Raw genomic sequence first — 17744 nt, forward strand, 5'->3', positions numbered from 1 at the left:
ATATATATATAAGTTCCCTGATGGCTCAGTGGATTTAGCTGGTGAATAGCTGAGCCACATAGACTAACAAGATCCGAGGCTCAATCCTAAATTAGCCAATCTCAACCTATAGGTGGTGGCAGGATGCTATAATTTGACTCAATGCCCTGGTTTGCCCTTGATCATCATCTAACAGCCCTTGCTGGAAATAATGTGTGTGGCTGTCAGGTAAGAATATGATGAATTCTTCCCTCCACCTCTCCATGGTTGACTAGCTTGCCAAAACTCTGTTACATATGAATAATGACCAACTGGGCTAGGTACCAGAGTGTGACTGAGCCATACTGTAGCAAAGAGTCAACACCTTCAGGAGAGAAGGACAAAATTAGCTGGGTAAATATACAAAGTTCTCTCTATCTTTGCCAAGCATACCTAATCCAAAACACATAGAAGATTATCTGATTTCTCTCTGTTGTTGTGTAGTGAGTTCTAGGATCTTGATCCAGCAACAATGATGGAACAGCAACATATGTCCAAATCAGGATGGTGTGTGATTTGGAGGGGAACTTGGAGGTGATGGTGTTCACATGCACCTGCTGCTCGTCCTTCTAGGTGGTGAAGGTCACGGGGTTGGGAAGTGCTGCCAAAGCAGCCTTGGACACTTGCTGCAGTGCATCCTGTAGATAGTACACACTACAGCCACAGTACACCAGTGGTGGAGGGAGTGGATATTTCAGCCAGTGGATGGAGTGCCAATCAAGGAGGTTGCTTTGTCCTAGATGATGTCGAGCTTGTTGATCGTTGTTGCAGCTGCATCCATCCAGGCATCATATTCCTGACTCTCCACCACCTACATATGCCATGTAGGTGGTGGAAAGTCTTTGGGGAGTCACGAGTTGAGCCACTTGCCAAAGAATACCCACCCTTTGACCTACTTTAGGAGTTACGTATCCAAGTTTGCAGATGACACCAAGTTAGGAGGCACAGTAAGTGTGTGGAGGAGAACAGGAAGTTACAAATGGACATAGACAGACTATGTGAGTGGGAAAATCTATGGCAGATGGAGTTCAATATGGGAAAGTGTGAGGTCATCCACTTTGGATTTGAGAAAGTCAAATCAAAATATTTTCTTAATGGTGAGAGTTGGAGCTGCAGAGCAGCAAAGGGATTTGAGTGACCATGTAAACAAATCACTAAGAGCTAGTGCAAAGGTACAAAAAGTAATGACATGTTGGCTTTTATCTCAAGGGGGTTGGAATTCAAAAGTAAGGAAATTATGCTTCCGTTTCACAGAGCCTTGTACCCATCTGGAGTGCTGCATTCAATTTTGGGCACCAAACCTCAGTAAAGATATATTGGCCAAGCAAGGGGTATAGATCAGATTCACCAGAATGATACCTGGGCTTAAAGGTATAAAATTAGTTTGTATTCCCTTGAGGTTTGACGGTTCAGTGATGATCTAATCGACGTGGCCCCTCGAGCCATTCAATAAGACCATGACTGATAATACAGAAACTATTTCCTCTGATGGGGAATCCAGAACAAAAGGGCACAATCTTAAAATGATTTTCACACAAAGCTCAGTGAGTATTCTGGAACTTGGTCCCCCAAAATGCTGTGTCAATTGAAAATTTCAAGACTGAGATGGATAGATTTTTGTTATGTAAGGGATATGGAACAAAGGTGGGTAAATGGAGTTGAGGTATAGATCAGCCATGAACTAACTGAATGGCAGAACATGCTTGAGGGGCTGAATGGAATACTCCTTCTCCTACGAAAGGAATTGAGAATCATGGGGAATGGAGGAAAGGGCTACAAAGCAATATTTGCCTTCATGAAAAGGGCAGGTAACTAATACCATGCTAACATCTCTCTGCTCTAGGAGCATAAACATGAGGTATGAAATATGACAGCTGATGATTTTCTCTGGATCCTAACAGATCAATTGATAAATAACCCTTGTTACCCGGAAAGTACGCTTTCAGTTGCTCTGATATCTAGGTAAATTTGTAGCATAATCAGGGACTAAATAGAGAACCCTCTTCAATTTATTTCAGCTACTGGTTTTATTCCATGTGTTCACATAATCCTCCTTGTTTTTGAGAAGTGCAATAACACAGGCTTTAACTTCCAAACAAATTTCTTGAATAATAAAAGGATAAGCGAATAGTAGCATTAACACAACAGAAGGGGCCAATTTTCCTTGCTCTAGCATATAGAAGCCCCTGACAGAAAGACCCAGTGGGCTCAATTTTGCCAGACCCAAGGAGGCGGGATTGGAGGCGTGGTGTGTTAAAATCGCAAAAAATGTCTGACTGGCCTGATCCCGCCTCCGAGCAATTTTCCCACATGCTTGTTTTCTGACCCCGTTTCCATCCCGCCACCAAGAGGCGGGATAGGTCCTTAACAACCACTTAATTGCCTCTATAACCCCATTTTGAGAGGCCTTTCTGATTTTACCACTTTTCCCACGTCCTCTCTGGAACACGACAGTGAATCCTGGCGGCCTCACAAGTGGACTGCTTACTAACAGCTGCAGTTCCACCATTAAAAAGGAGTTTTCGGCAATCATCATTTGCAGGTGGCAGAACCTTGTTGTCTCAGGTCTGGGGGAACTTTTAGCAGGCATACCCATTGTTGTGGAAGTTTGGAGCCTGACGCCCATCTCCAGTGTGACCTCCTGGGAAACCCCTCTCGCCACCTTGACTGAGCGTTTCCTCAACTGAGGCTTATACCAGAAGCATGGGAACCATTTATTTCCTTTCCTCCTGGACATCAGATTCAGATGAAGACCAGCCGTGGCAGCAGCAGAACCACGAACAACAACAGCAGCAAAAACAGCAACGCCAAGCTGCTGCTCACCCACCTGAAGCTGCACAGGCCAGAAGGCGCCAGCACGCAACCACATTACTGCCCGGGATGCAAGGGACGCACTCATGTTGGCCAGATTTGCTTAGCCTGCACAATCAAACACTTTTGCCTCGCACCTTCTTATCAGACCATCAACAATGGACAAGAACCTGTGGATTCCTATCATTCTGACCACCATACTGACAATTGCAAGTCGCCCTAAGCCCTAAATGTGGAAGTCCCATTAGCGAAATGACACACGCCACAACTTCAACAGTTTGCCATCAGAATTTTTTATGACAACAAGCAACTGATGGCATTTCAAAAATAAACACATTACACCCAAGTGACTACCCTTGTGACTACTTGTGCATTATCTTCCTCTTACGTGTGCTCCTACGTGGTGCTTCCCCTGTGGCTTCAGCAGATGTGGAGGCCCCTTGCTCACTTTCTTGCTGCTCCTGTCTCGACACCTTTGGCGGGTGTCCTCTGGGGTTCCGAGCCTGAGAGAGCTCGGCAACAGTCTGCTGCTCCTGCAGCTGTGCAGGGGTTGAGACGCCGATCTCAGTTGGGTGGGGACTCTGGTGTGGCTCTGACCGAGGGCTCTGCAGTGGCATGGTCGTGTGAGCGCTTGGAGAGGAGCCCCCACTTCCTTGTTCTCTGCCACCAACATCCCTCTCATGGGTCAGCCCACTTCAGAGCTAACAAGTGGCTGGACAGCACCTTGCTGCACTGCAGGGGGCCATGAGGACCCATTTCTGCACTGGAAGTCCTACTCCAGAGGACTTGCATGAAGGTCTGGTTTGTTTGCTCAACAGCTGACCATCGCTCCTCAAGAGATGTCAGTCTATTCTGAACAATTACCATGTTTTCATTACCCTGGTGACTAAGCTCCTCCATGGATGTAGCCATCCTCTCCTCTACCTAAGCCATCCTCTCCTCTATGGTAGCCAGCCTTACCATGGAGGTAGCCATCCTTTCCACGGAGGTTACCATCCTTTCCGTGGTGATGCGTACATGCGCCAACGCCTCCACAAAGGCTCTGCTCATGTTAGCGATGGACTCCTCCATTCGCTCCACACTCGCAGCGACCCTGGAGACAAAGCCTGCCAGAGACTCCTGCACCTGTTCCTGGAGTTCCAGCACCACTCTCCTTCTGGATGGACCCGGAAGCACAGGGTCGACATGCAGCGGAGCTGAGCTGGGAACGTCCTGCGCCCTCCGACGAGGACTCTCCACTGCTGTCCCTGTGGAGTTTGCACATTCTCCCCGTGTTTGCGTGGGTTTCCTCCGGGTGCTCCGGTTTCCTCCCACAGTCCAAAGATGTGCGGGTTAGGTTGATTGGCTATGATAAATTGACCCTTAGTGTTAGGGGGATTAAATACGTGGGGTTACGGGGATCGGGTGGAATATGTGTCGGTGCAGGCTCGATGGGCCGAAATGGCCTCTATCTGCACTGTGGGGTTTCTGTGATTCTGTGTAAGTGTCTGCACTGGTGATGTGTGCGCTTAATTCTGCTGACGCAGCACCCTCAGAGGTTGCAGCTTCCTCTGAGGAGTCTGGAAGCTCAGGCTCTTCGTCCTGGACAGTGGGGACGGGGGCTCTCAATGGTCCTGTGGGGGAGTAAAGGAAAGAGTTAGAGATGTGAGGTCAAGGTTACATGCACATTGAATAGTGCAGATGATCATAAGTCAATCTGTTGGAGCATCAGATTCATTATCATTGGATCATGCAATGTCAATGAGAGAGATGCCAAACTATTCTGTCAGCAGCTTGCTGTGATGCGCCCGCTTGTCCGTCCCCCACTTGGGAATCCTCCTCGATTCTGGCGATATCCAGGGCCGCCTCCTCCGAGGTGATGAGTTGGGCTACTGAGGGTAGCCCTCCTCCTGTCCTCGCTCTTTCCCTCTTATTGTGGGCTCTCTTTTCCTGCAATGAGGGACAAAAGTGGAGTTTGAGTGAGAATGAAGGAGTGAGTGTAGAGAATCCATAGCATAGATGCTTAGAAGGAGACAAAGGGCCCTCCCTGTGTGTTGTAAGTTGTCATTGCATCACAGTGATAGGGAGTGTGAGGGCTGCATGGTAGAATAGTTAAGTGAATGTGACCATAGAGAGGGAATGGGTAAGGGTGCAGGGATGTCAGTGTCAAGTGAGATGTGGAGGAAGAGGTTGGCAAAGCAGAGTGCTGGTGAGGAGAGGCGATAGGGATCAGACTGAGGGTGATGGGAAAGTCATACTCACATTTCCTGTGTGGAGAAGGTCATGAAACCTCTTCCTGCAATGCAGCCAGGTTCTGCGGCTCATTGATATGGAGTTGACCTCCTCGGCCACTTGCAGCCACACAGCTTTAGTCTGCTGGGGTGGCTTTTTTCTCCCTGAGAAAGGGAAGAGCACCTCCTTATTAGATCTTGCTCCCTGCATCAGTGCTTGGAGGGAGGGCTCATCAAAGCGAGGTGCACACTTTTGCTTGCTGGTGGACATGGTCGGTAAATGAAGTCCTTCATACAATTTCCAAAGCGTTTCCAGTCTCCAGAAGAAGCAAGGCTGCTTGCAGGTCTTAAATCCAGCAGCACTGATGACATCATCGGAGGCGACTGTCTGTATGAAAAGACTAATTGGACCAGGGGTTCCCACACGCTGGAAATCAATTGCCTAATTAGGGGAAAATCACAATTTTTCAACACTTCACTTCGGAGTCGGGGTCCTAACACGAATCCCACCTGACACGCCCCAGTCTGCCCACGCTGGCAAAATCGAGCCCAGTGTATCAGAAATATGGACAGAGACCCATAATACCAGGTCTCCACTCTCACTGTGCTTCCACAAACTTCCTCTGCTTTTTTTTTTTAAAGGCATGCATCACTGTATCAGTAGCGGGATCTGATATTGAAATCAGTGATATCTATGACATTTATGACATCATGACAACCTGCGACAATTGTAGGCCATGTGCAAGCTGTTCACCTATAAAAGAGGGTGCTACAGAAAAATAAAGACCATTTTGAGCACTGAGAGTCCTGATTCAGAAAGATTTTTGAGGTAGAGTAACTTCACAATTACTTATCTAACTTCATTTGATTCTTGCTAATCTGGCTGCTCTGAGAATATTTGACAGAGCTGCATTATGGGTTTCCATTTGGAATCTGTGTTTAAGAATCAGGAAGCTCACCAGAGGAAGAGATTACTAGCTCAAAGTAAGAAGCCAAGCGAGTATATAGATCCTGACAGATATTCCTAAACCTAAGTGAAAAGCAATGCCTCCAGAGGCTGTAGTTTAGTAGGGAGGTAGTAAAGGAGTTGTGACATCTGCTGGGAAAGAACCAACCCTTTTTAAGACCCTCTATTGCACTCTCTGTGCCAGTCAAGATCACCACAGCACCCAATTTCTAGGTTTTCAGGAGGCCATCAGAAACATTGCTTATATAGCCAATGCATCTACTAAGGCACAGATGCCTTATTTCCAGAGGCAAACCAATACATAGGCTTCTTTATGGATGCCAGGGTGTAGCAAGCACAAGCCCTTGGCTTTTACCAACTTTCTGATTTGCCCAAGGTGCAGATCATGATCAATAAGACCCATATAGGCCTATGTGCTTCCAATGAAAGCACACAGCATGAAAACCTTACATGGATCAAAAGGGGTACTACTCTAAATGTCTAGCTAGTGTGTGATCACTGACTCAAAACTATGTGGGTGAATGCCATGTTCCATGGTAGCTTACATGATTACTTCATCCTCAAACAATCCACCATTCACCTTTATTTGAAGAAGAGCAAGGTTCAAAGGGCTGGTTGCTCAGGGACCTTGGCTACCCACTGTTGCTATGGTTAATGGTGTGGAGATGCCGGTGTTGGACTGGGGTGGACAAATGTAAGAAGTCACAACACCAGGTTATAGTACAACAGTTTTATTTGAAATCACAAGCTTTCAGAGCGCTGCTCCTTCGTCAGGTGAAGTGGAGAGATTCATAAAGACACAGCTTATATAGTCAGAGAATAATGCCAGATGATTACAGGTAATCTTTCTAACTGCCATTTATCACACCTCGGCAGAGAGATAATCACAGCAATCAAAGGTGTGAATGGTGTCCAAACAGGTCAGTCAGGAAAACATTACATCAAAGAACAATGAGGTGGGGTCACAAGGGATCAAATGTTGCAGGTGCTGGGGTCTGTATGAAAAACAAAAAACAGACAGAAAAACATTTTTTTTGCTGGAAATCACAGCAGGTCCGGCCGCATCTGTGTAGAGATAACAAGCCAACGACGACTCGAGTCTGGATGACCCTACGTCAGGTGGGGTTACATGTAGCGTGACATAAACCCAAGATCCCAGTTGAGGCCATCCTCATGAGTGCGGAACTTGGCTATCAGTTTCTGCTCTACGATTTTGCTATGGTTAATGACAACCCTAAGGGCACCTTCTAATGCAGCTAAGCACCAATGAGGCTCATACACGAGAGCAACCATTGAAAACATCATAATTAACATTCTAAAGCAGAGTCTCCAATTGATGGATCACTCTGGGAGTGTCCTCAATAATAATCCAGGGAAAGTATCCAGGATCATAGTGGCATGCTGTATGCTCCACAACATAGCAACTGATAGGAGAATCCAACTGCAGGATCATGAAGTGGAAGAGCAGAAGGATTTGCCAGAAGAGGAAGGTACGGCTCCACTGGCCAAACCATCCAGAGAAATCTAATTCTGGAAAGTTTCTCTTCAACATGTAATCCAACATATAACCTTCATGAAACAAATGAACAGGAGTAGATCATTTAGTCCCTCATGCCTGTTCCACCATTCAATTGGATCATGCAATACAACCATCCCAGAAAAATCTACACAGAATCCCTCCACAGTCCCTGCCACATCATTCCACCTATTACAAAGACATCATCTCCCTCTAATATCAAAAGGACTTTACACATGGCATAAAGTGCCATCAAAACATTTATTACACAGATATCCAAATTGTTCATGTCAATCTAATTCTTCCTACTATTCTTCTTACTATGGTACATCCCTATTCTAATAGTGGGTGTCTTTTGTGCATTGCTAATTATTTTTGTGTCTTATCTAAGTGGTTCCCAAAGGCAGGAACAGGGCAGGATGACGGCAACGGATTGGCAAGGTCAGGCTCTGGGACCCAAGGTAGTTCTCACTCAGTGAGCTCGCATACCAAATGGGCCAACTTCAGCCTGCAGCTTATCCGCTGCTGTGGAGAAAGTCTGGCCCTACCTGTCAAAATCTATCTGCTCCCTTCAAAAGCTCCAGACAAACTCCAATTTGAAAAAGACAGGCTGATAAATACTTTCAAAAAAGTGATCAAGACCAAGTGATTGTGAATTCAACAGGCAATTATTTAAAGAGTTGACAATCCAAAATATATTTCAACAAGTAACACAAGGGCCTAAAAATTCGGCTGCGCCACCAACATTTTTCAAGCATTAAATGGCCTCCAACATGGCGGGCAATTACGATCCGAAAGTGCACCACCCGCCATATTGGTAAAGGCCACACACAAAAAAAAAATCGGTGTACAGTGCCAGGCCTGAAACAGGCTCTTTGCATATGCAAATAAGGGGCCTAACACCTTTTGAGGCCCCACTGCAAGAACAGTTTGCCCTGAGGCAATCGGCGCCAGCTAGGGACCGACTGTTAGGGCACAATCAACAAGGTGAAACAGCTGAAATCTCTGTCACTGATGGTGAAACAGAGGGAGGGGAATGCACAAAAGGCCAGCAGAGGATCAAAGGCCTTGGGACAAAGTATAAGAGTGGAGAAGGTCACAGAGGTAGGCAAGGCAGGGCACAGAGGGATTTGCAAACAAGGATCATGAAACTGATATGCTGCGAGATAGGAATGCAGGTCAAAGATCAGAATAGTGGTCAAGCAGGACTTGATGCAGGCAATGGAATTCTGGCGAGTCTCAGTTTATGGAGGAAAGTGCCTGGGAATCTGGTTGACTGCTCCAGACTCCTATTTGTTAAAGCACTTGCTGCATTTCGATTGTACATGCCGAAAGTGTACATTTGGAAAATATAGCAAAAGCACAATCAGTGCTTTAGCAAACTTACAGCCAATTATCATCAATCAGGCATGCACCCAGCGCTACCCGTACTACTTATTGTCTGCGTGTCTGTTTGGGGGGGTGGGAAATAGGTCTTCACTGACGCCACTTATTGGCAGCCAGCATCCAAAGAGGAGGTGCATTCTGGCTGCAGGCAGCAGGCAAATAAATGTTCTCAATGCTGTGGGAGAGTCACGGCCATGGAGAGTGGAAACACGAGGAGAGGAGCAAGATTTCGTCACACCTTATCCTCTTTTTCCCTTTTTGCTTCTTTCTCACCCTACACACACTGCATGACAAACTGCAGCTGCTTTCAGCAGCCAATCATCTCTGCTTGCTGTTCCTTCGCACTAAAGAGCTAACTCTTGCCCTTCTCTTTCATTTCAGGTGCTGAAAATGTCAATGCCACTGTTACACTTCAGGAAGAGGCCAGCATTCCTGAAGATGCAGCATCATTCGATCTGACCCTCACAAGCAGCTCATACATTGCACCACACATACTTTAGATTGTAGGTTTAGAGAGGCCTTGATGTGATGAGTCACCGGCCACAAGTATGCAGGAGCAAGGGCAGGGGGATAGGATGCCACAGGTGCTAGTTTACCAGAGGGCAAGATCATGTACCAGCTGCTGTAGAGGACTCAGATGCTAACTTCAAGGCCCCAGTCTACCGGCTCATGGGCATATACCAGGAAATGCTAGGTGCACTGGGCAGCTGCCAGTGAGCTTGGAAGAATCTAGCTCTAATTTGTGTTGGGGTTTTGCACAGTGCATGGCGATCATTCTGTCCAACATGTAGTAAATGGTCAGCTCCATGAACACAACAGTGGGGCCCACTAAAAGGTAAGGTCATGTCTAACAAACCTAATCAAATTTTTTTGAGGATGTAACTAAAGTCGTAGACAGGAGAATCCCAGAAGGCATTCGATAAGGTTCCGTGCAAGAGACTATTGGCTAAAATTAAAGCTCATGGAACTTAAGGCAAATTATTGACCTGGAGATTGGTTAGGCGGTAGAAGAAGTAACATCTTTGAAAGTAGATAAATCGCCAGGCCCGGATGAAATGTATCCCAGACTGTTGAAAGGCAAGGAAGGAAATAGCGGAGGCTCTGATTATCATTCTCCAATCCTCTCTGGCTACAGGCGTGGTGCCAGTGGACTGGAGGACTGCTAACGTTTTGCCATTGTTTAAACAGGGTGAAAGGGATAGACCAAGTAACTACAGGCCAGTCAGCCTAAACTTGGTGGTGGGAAAATTAATGGAAAAAATTCTGAGGGACAGTATAAATCTTCATTTAAAAAGTTATGGATTAATCGAGGACAGTCAGCCTGGATTTGTTAAAGGAAGGTCATGTCTGACTAACTTGATTGAATTTCTTGAGGAGGTAACGAGGAGGGTCGATGAGGGTAGTGCATTTGATGTAGTCTACATGGATTTTAGCAAGGCCTTTGACAAGGTCCCACGTGGCATGTTGGTCAAAAAAGAAAAAGCCCATGGGATCCAAGGGAAAGTGGCAAGTTGGATCCAAAATTGGCTCAGTGGTAGGAAGCAAAGGGTAATGGTCGACGGCTGTTTTTGTGACTGGAAGGCTGTTTCGAGTGGGGTTCCACAGGGCTCAGTACTAGGTCCCTTGCTTTTTGTGGTATACATCAATGATTTAGACTTCAATGTAGAGGGGCATGATTAAGAAGTTTGCAGATGATACAAAAATTGGCTGTGTGGTTGATAGTGAGGAAGAATGCTGTAGACTACAAGAAGATATCAATGGACTGGTCAGGTGGGCAGAAAAGTGGCAAATGGAATTCAATCTGGAGAAATGTGAGGTAATGCATTTGGGGAGGCTAACAAGGCATGGGAATACACAATAAATGGTAGGCTACTGAGAAATGTAGAGGAACAGAGGGATCTTGGAGTGTATGTCCACAGAGCTATGAAGGTAGCAGGACAGGCAGATAAGGTGGCTAAGAAAGAATACAGGATATTTTCCTTTATTAGCCAAAGCACAGAATATAAAAGTAGAGAGGTTATGCCTGAACTGTATAAAACACTAGTTAGGCCACAGCTAGAGTACTGCACACAGTTCTGGTCACCACGTTACAGGAAAGATGTGATTGCACTAAAGAGGGTACAGAGGAGATTTACGAAGATGTTGCCAGGACTGGAGAATTTTAGCTATGAGGAAAGATTGGATAGGCTGGGGTTGTTTTCTTTGGTACTGAGGAGAGACTTAATTGAGGTGTATAACATTATGAGAGGCTTAGATAGAGTGGATAGGAAGCACCTATTTCCCTTAGCAGAGTGGTCAACAACCAGGGGGCATAGATTTAAAGTAATTGGTAGAAGGATTAGAGGGGAGCTGAGAACTTTTTTCACCCAGAGGGTGGCGAGGGTCTGGAACGCACTGCCTGAAAGGGTGGTAGAGGCAGAAACTCTCATCACATTTAAAAAGTGCTTCGATATGCACTTGTGGCGCCATAAACTGCAAGGCTACGGACCAAGAGCTGGAAAGTGGGATTAGGCTGGATGCTTTTTCGACCGGCGCAGACACGATGGGCCGAATGGCCTCCTTCTGTGCCATAATTATCTATGATTCTATGAAGACAAAGAGTATGTATGGGTATGTACTCAAATTGGAAGGAAGTGGCTAGTGCTGTCCCACAAGGATCTGTGCTGGGACCTCTACTATTCACTATATTTATTAATGACTTAGATAACACAATAGAGAGCCATATATCCAAGTTTGCCGACGACACAAAGACTGGTAGCATAGCAAATAGACATTGATAGATTTAAGTGATCGAGCAAAACTGTAGCAGATGAAGTCATCCACTTTGGTCCAAAAAAGGATAGAACCGAGTAATTTTTAAATAGTGAATAGTAACAGTGGAGGTCCAAAGAGATTTAGGGGTCCATGTACACAGATCACTAAAATGTAATAATCAGGTACAAAAAATAATCAAAAAGGCTAATGGAATAAGAGGGCTAGAATATAAATGGGAGGAAGTTTTGCTACAGCTATCAAAGCCCTGGTTGGACCACATCTGGAGTACTGTGTACAGTTCTGGGCACCACAACTTAGAAAGGATATATTGGCCTTGGAAGGAGTACAGCATAGATTCACCAGAATGGTACCAGGGCTCCAAGGGTTAAACTATGAAGACAGATTACGTAAATTGGCTTTGTATTCCCTGGATAAGGGGTGATTTAATTAAGGTTTTGAAAGAAATTGATAGGGTAGATAGAGAGAAACTTTTTCTGCTGGTGGGAAAGTCTAGGACCAGGTGACATAATCTTAAAATCAGAGCCAGGCCATTCAGGAAAGAAGTTAGGAAATACTTCTTCACGTAAAGGTTGGCGAAAGTATGGAACTCTTTCCCATAAAAAGCAGTAGATGCTAGCTTAATTAATCATTTTAAATCTAAGGTCGATAGATTTTTGCTAGCTAAGGGATATGGAGCCAAGCCAGGTGGATGGAGTTAGGCTCCAGATCAGCCATGATCTCAGTGAATGGCGGAACAGCTCGAGGGGCTGAATAGCCTACTCCTGTTCCTATGGTCCATGATGGAGCCTCTGCTGACAGCTTCCATGGCAGGTCAGGCAGCTGCCATCTTTGCTCTGGAGGCCAATGTTGACAGGGGCTTCCAGAGCATCACATCACTCCTGCACTCTGTTCTTGCGCAGAGCCATAGCAGTGCTGAGGAACAGTCCCAGGAGAATGGCCTTGGCTCCATGGAAGAGGAAACTACTGTCCTTTCTCAGATGACAGCATGCCTGCTCCCCCATTACCCTAGTTAGTGCTACACAACCAGCTGGGCCAGATGGCCCCAGTGCCTGCTAAGATGCTGCAGTCTACAGCAGGCCCTCAAGGTCCAGAGCTGCTCCAGGTCACCGTCCATGGCCATCTGAATTCTACTCAATGGAAGCTCAGCAGCTTTCCACCTCCCAAGTTATATCCACCAGTGAAACTCTTCATAGGAGCACTAGGATAAGTAAACAATCACAGAAGACAGGCACTAAGTTGTTGCACAAGGGTGATTCTTAATTACAGGAAACTTTGTGCTATCCGGAGGTGAGCTATCCAGCAATCTGGAGCCACCGGCAAAAATCAGCAGCCGTTTTTTATTATTTTTGTTTGTTTTTTTTGCTTTGTTTGAACAGTCAAGCTGTGCAAGGTCTGTAGCTATAGCAACAGCTTCAGCTACAGAGTTTTAGGGCCACACCCGAGTGTTTAGAAGCTGTTGCTAAGCAACAGTGTTTGTTGTCAAATATGGAGATAAGAATCTCCGTATCTCTCAACATTAACTCTGGAGAGTACGGCACTTTTTAGGCAATGGCAGCAGCTCGGTCCCGTGGGTGCCGGATAGCACAAAGTTTCCTGTATTCCTGTTAAATATTATACACAGATCGTTTGCTTGATACTTCTGGTGGAAGCACGGCTCTTCTTGTAGGCCAGCTCCGCGGTTAAGCCTGTGACCTGACAGCCGAGTTGGAAAAGGCCGGCACAGAGGACTGGCGCAGGATGAATGAATCATGAATACCGTCAGAAAACCAGGCACAGACCTGCATGATGTGCTATCTGCAGTCGCAAAGAAGCTGGACAGGGGTGGAATCCCTTTCTATTGACAAAGATGCCAGGATAGTAATTGGGAGCACGCAAGGCAATGTGGGTTCAGTCTATTGCACTTTGAACCCTGGGGCTGTCGGCAATCCAGGCGAAGCCTAGTGCTCTCTCATCCAGCTTCGCTCTGTCCATTGGGAAAGTGACGTAGGTGTTCCTCCTGGCATAGAGTGCCTCGGTGACCTCATGGATACAGCAGTGCCCAGCCAACTGGGAGATGTCGCTAATGTTAGTTGCTGCAGCACTGGATGGAGCACATTGCATAAAGGTTAATGGCCATGTGACCTTGACAATTACAGGAAGTGCTGTCCATGCCCTGGTTTAAGACTTCAGTTGTGGCTGCAGCAGGTGACATAGCTCCGTGCTAGCCTCCTTGGTGAAGCGAAGGTACCGGTATATTGTTCCTCAGTGAAGTTGTGGTAGGAGACAAGTACCCTCCTTATTCCTCTTCTCATAGCTGCACCTGCTCTCTCCAACAAGCGTAGGACCCTTATTTAAATATTGTGCTTTTTAAAAATATTTCCAGCGCGCACCCTGGCTGCCTACAGAGGAGCCCGATCCAACATTGCGGGCAGGGCACTTCCGGTGCAGAATGAGTGCACATGCCACCGGGGCTGAACTAGTGTTTTATACAAGTTCAGCATAACATCCTGGCTTTTGCACTCTATGGGCTCAAATTTCCAAGTCCCGTGGAGGCGGGTTTGGAGGCAGGAGTGGTGGGAAAATTGCAGAATCAGGGGGTATGAACCTATCCCGCCCCCAACCCGCCTCCGTGCCAATGTCCCAGGAGGCGGGGACCCGACCTGTGCTGGGAGCCACCTCCCCGAGGCGGGAAGGGGATTAGTGCCAATTAACTGCCAGTTTTTTGCCTAATCCCTATTTTTAGCCCTGAAGTGTGAGCTTCCCGATGGCTCCGAACCACGCCGTTAGTGAGGCGGACTGTTGGGCTGAAGGGGTCGAGATGTCCGTTGTGCAGGTGAGCGATGGGTGCATGTGTGCAGAGGTAAGTGTGAGGTAAGTGTAAAGTGTTTTAATAAGTTTTACTTACCATTACATTCTCCTGCAGGCTTCCTTCCTTCAGTTCTCGGGAGTCCCTCAGTTCACCGGCACAGAAAGCAGAATGGCCGCTGAAATGTCAAAATCTGTAGCATTCTGCTTTCTGGTCTGGAGAGATCTCTAACTGAGTCTGAGTAGAAGGACTTGATGTGCCTTCAATAACCACAAAACTAGAAGTTATAGACTTTAACAAGTTGGCTTTTAATCACTAAGATCAGAGCTAACATCTCAACACATCGACTGGCTCACAGGAATGAGTCATACAGATCCTGGGATCTTTATGTAAGAGAAGTCAGGGGCGGAGCCAAGAGCCAAGACCTGGAACCTTCCAGGTTAGTCAGGAAAGAGGAAGTGAAACTATACACCGTGTGGGGGAGGGTAATATACATGAGTGCAAAACGAATACAGGCAAGACAAACAGATTTCATTACATTCACCCCTTCTTTAGATTTAGTCCATTGGGGTGATGTTTCTTAAAAGTTGGTATAAGTGAGTCTGTCAGGAGGTTTTGCGGTTCTCAGTGATCGGCGCAAAGCCGGTTGGGGTGCCTCTGGGGGAGTGGATTCTGGTTCCCCCGCTGTCCGGGCCTCCGCAGTGTCTTCCAGGTTATCTGCAGTGTCCTCCAGGTTAAAGTTGGGTATTGATACCTCTGGGCGTCCTGTCTCTTTTTGGTGTAGGTCTTCCTCGGGTAGTCTCTCATCGTTCTCTCCGCTCCCCGAGGGAGCGAGGTCTTTTATGGAAACAGTGTCCTCTCGCCCTATTCGATATAGGCGTACTGAGGGTTTGCATGGAGGAGCTGTACCTTTTCCACAAGGGGGTCCGTTTTATGGCCTCTCACGTGCTTCCGCAATAGTACTGTCCCCGGAGACGTCAGCCACGCGGGTAGAGATATGCCCGAGGTGGATTTCCGGGAGAAAACAAACATCTTTTCGTGAGGGGTAGCGTTAGTGGCTGTACATAACAGAGACCTTATGGAGTGGAGCATGTCTGGGAGGACTTCCTGCCAGCGGGAGGTCGGAAGGCCTTTTGACTTTAAGGCTAACGTGACAGCCTTCCAAACAGTAGCATTCTCCCTTTCCACTTGCCCATTACCCCGGGGGTTGTAGCTAGTGGTTCTGCTAGTGGCTATCCCCTTTGAGAGCAAGAACTGGCGCAGTTCGTCACTCATAAATGACGTCCCCCTATCGCTGTGTATGTAGTTCGGCATGCCAAACATGCAGAATAGATTACAGAGACACTTGATGACCGTGGCACTGGTCATGTCTGGGCAGGGAATGGCGAAGGGGAAGCGGGAATATTCATCGATGATATTGAGGAAGTATACGTTACGGTCGGCAGAGGGAAGGGGTCCCTTGAAGTCCAGACTTAGGCGCTCGAATGGCCGTGTGGCTTTGATAAGGTGTGCACGGTCAGGCCTGTAGAAACGAGGCTTGCATTCCACACAGATGCGGCAGGCTCTGGTCATTGCCCTGACCTCCTCGATGGAGTGGGGCAGATTGCGGGACTTTATAAAATGGTATAGTCGGGTGACCCCTGGGTGACAGAGGTCGTTGTGGAGACCCTGTAATTTGTCCGTATGAATGCTGGCACACATTCCCCGCGATAGGACATCTGGGGGTTCATTAAGGGCTCCCGGCCTGTACATAATATCATAGTCGAACGTGGATAGTTCAATCCTCCACCTGAGTATTTTGTCATTCTTGATTTTCCCCCTTTGTTTGTTATTAAACATGAAAGCCACCGACCGCTGGTCGGTGAGCAGGGTGAAACGTTTGCCGGCTAGGTAGCGTCTCCAGTGCCGCACTGCCTCCACTATAGCCTGTGCCTCCTTCTCGACAGAAGAGTGCCTGATTTCAGGTCCCTGAAGGGTTCGGGAGAAGAAGGCCACAGGTCTCCCAGCCTGATTGAGGGTCGCAGCTAAGGCAAAGTCTGACGCATCGCTTTCGACTTGAAAGGGAATGCTTTCGTCCACTGCACACAGTGCAGCCCTTTCAATGTCCTGTTTGATACTGGTGAAAACCTCCCGAGCTTCAGCTGATAGTGGGAAGGACGTCGATTTAATGAGGGGTCGGGCCTTATCAGAGTAATTGGGCACCCATTGGGCATAATACGAAAAAAATCCCAGGCCCCTTTTTAAAGCTTTGGGATTGTGTGGCAGGGGCAGTTCCTTTAGGGGGCGTAATCGGTCAGGGTCCGGTCCAATTACCCCATCTTCCACCACACAGCCGAGGATACAGAGACGGGTTGTGTTGAAGACACATTTGTCTTCGTTGTAGGTTAGATTCAGCTTTAGGGCAGTTTTTAAAAATCTCGCAAGATTTAGATCGTGGTCTTGCTGGTTGTGCCCGCAGATAGTGACATTGTCCATATAGGGGTATGTAGCTTGTAGTTTATTCTCGTCAACCATGCGGTCCATCTCACGTTGGAAGACCGAGACCCCATTTGTTACCCCGAAGGGCACTCTGAGAAAATGGTAGAGGCGTCCGTTCGCCTCAAAGGCGGTGTATGGGCGGTCCTCCGTTCTAATGGGGAGCTGGTGATACGCGGATTTGAGGTCGATAGTCGAGAAGACTCGGGGGTAATATACATGAGTGCAAAACGAATACAGGCAAGACAAACAGATTTCATTACAGGACTCAAGTTAGAAGACAGATTGTCAGTGTTTGACAGCTTCACAGAGCTGTCAAACGCTGATTTTTCATCTGACAAAAGCTCTTGACAGATGAAATGTCAATCACTGATGTCACCAGTAACCAGGTGTCCCTTAATTGGCCTGCTGAGCCCGCTGGGCGGGCTCAACAAGGTCAATCAAGGGAAAATAGCGTGGGTTGGCCACAAGTCGATGGAGGCGGGACTACAACTCAAAAAGTGGGAGTCTCGCCTCCATCATGTCCCCATTGACAAAATCCAGCCCATAGCCTCTATTTATAAAGCCCAGGCTCCCGTATGCTTTATTAACTGCTTTGTTAACCTGTCCTGTCACCTTCAAAGATTTGTGCACAAACACTCCCAGGTCTCTCTTCTTGCACCCCCTTTAATATTGTACCATTTAGCATGTATTGTCTCTCCTCATTCTTCCTACCATAATGTATCACCTCACACTTTTCTGTGTTGAATTTCATCTGCCATGTGTCCGCCCATTCCACCAGCCTGTCTACGTCATTTGAAG

The 17744-nt window shown here is 47.0% G+C and overlaps 1 protein-coding gene across 1 annotated transcript in view; it reads right to left on the minus strand.

Annotated features, from left to right (window-relative positions):
• The window catches only part of LOC147106682 (sperm-specific sodium:proton exchanger-like), a 504645-nt gene that overhangs the window by 450104 nt on the left and 36797 nt on the right, over nt 1–17744 (minus strand). The gene's annotated exons all lie outside the window — the stretch shown is intronic.

Source organism: Somniosus microcephalus, chromosome 15, assembly GCF_052327205.1.
Source record: "Somniosus microcephalus isolate GS21.2 chromosome 15, FLI_Smic_1.0, whole genome shotgun sequence".
Classification (NCBI taxonomy): domain Eukaryota; kingdom Metazoa; phylum Chordata; class Chondrichthyes; order Squaliformes; family Somniosidae; genus Somniosus; species Somniosus microcephalus.